Source organism: Penaeus monodon, chromosome 28 (assembly GCF_015228065.2).
Source record: "Penaeus monodon isolate SGIC_2016 chromosome 28, NSTDA_Pmon_1, whole genome shotgun sequence".
In the NCBI taxonomy this organism is placed as follows: Eukaryota; Metazoa; Arthropoda; class Malacostraca; order Decapoda; family Penaeidae; genus Penaeus; species Penaeus monodon.
Genome location: NC_051413.1, coordinates 3,215,669 through 3,216,331, shown reverse-complemented (window position 1 = coordinate 3,216,331; position 663 = coordinate 3,215,669).

Here is a 663-nt window from a genome sequence, read left to right as displayed (position 1 = left end):
ACGTACTTTGCCATTCATAGTCACTTATGGCCCACGATGTATATAAAAGAATGCAATTCTACTCTAAGGAACACTGGAATAGCACGGCGAGTTATGAGTTTTACGATTAGCTATTACCTTTCGTAGTACTAAGTTTTAATGAAGTATGGCGAACAGGATACAAAAATAGGATAATAGGGCGAGGATAGCTATTGAACACAGCGCATCACACTCCTCACTTTTTTGTCTTGTTAAAAGCCTCTTGCTTGCCAACCGTTAAAACTTGATCTCCATGTAAAGCACAGAAACGGGAACGCCAGATACGGAAGTAACTTTTTATTCTAAGTATGTAAAGCAGTAAATGAAAATTGGTGGCAAAGAGAAAGTAATATAAGTTGAAGTAATTGACTTAAAGAGGGCATGCTATACCTTGCTCTATTTGCTGTCTGCAATGTGAAACTAGCTCATAGTGTGGTTGTCATTAACGAAATTGCCATATATGCTACTGGCCTTTATTATTATAATAAAACTTTAACTAGCTTATGGTGTACCCAGTTGATTTAGTACATGACCTAAAAGTAATTTCTGGAACTATAGTATACGCATGTTTATAAGTGATTGTAATCAATTTTCCTTAGTATTTTGAAATGTGGTGAAAATGGTACAAGATGTTAGTGCACTGGG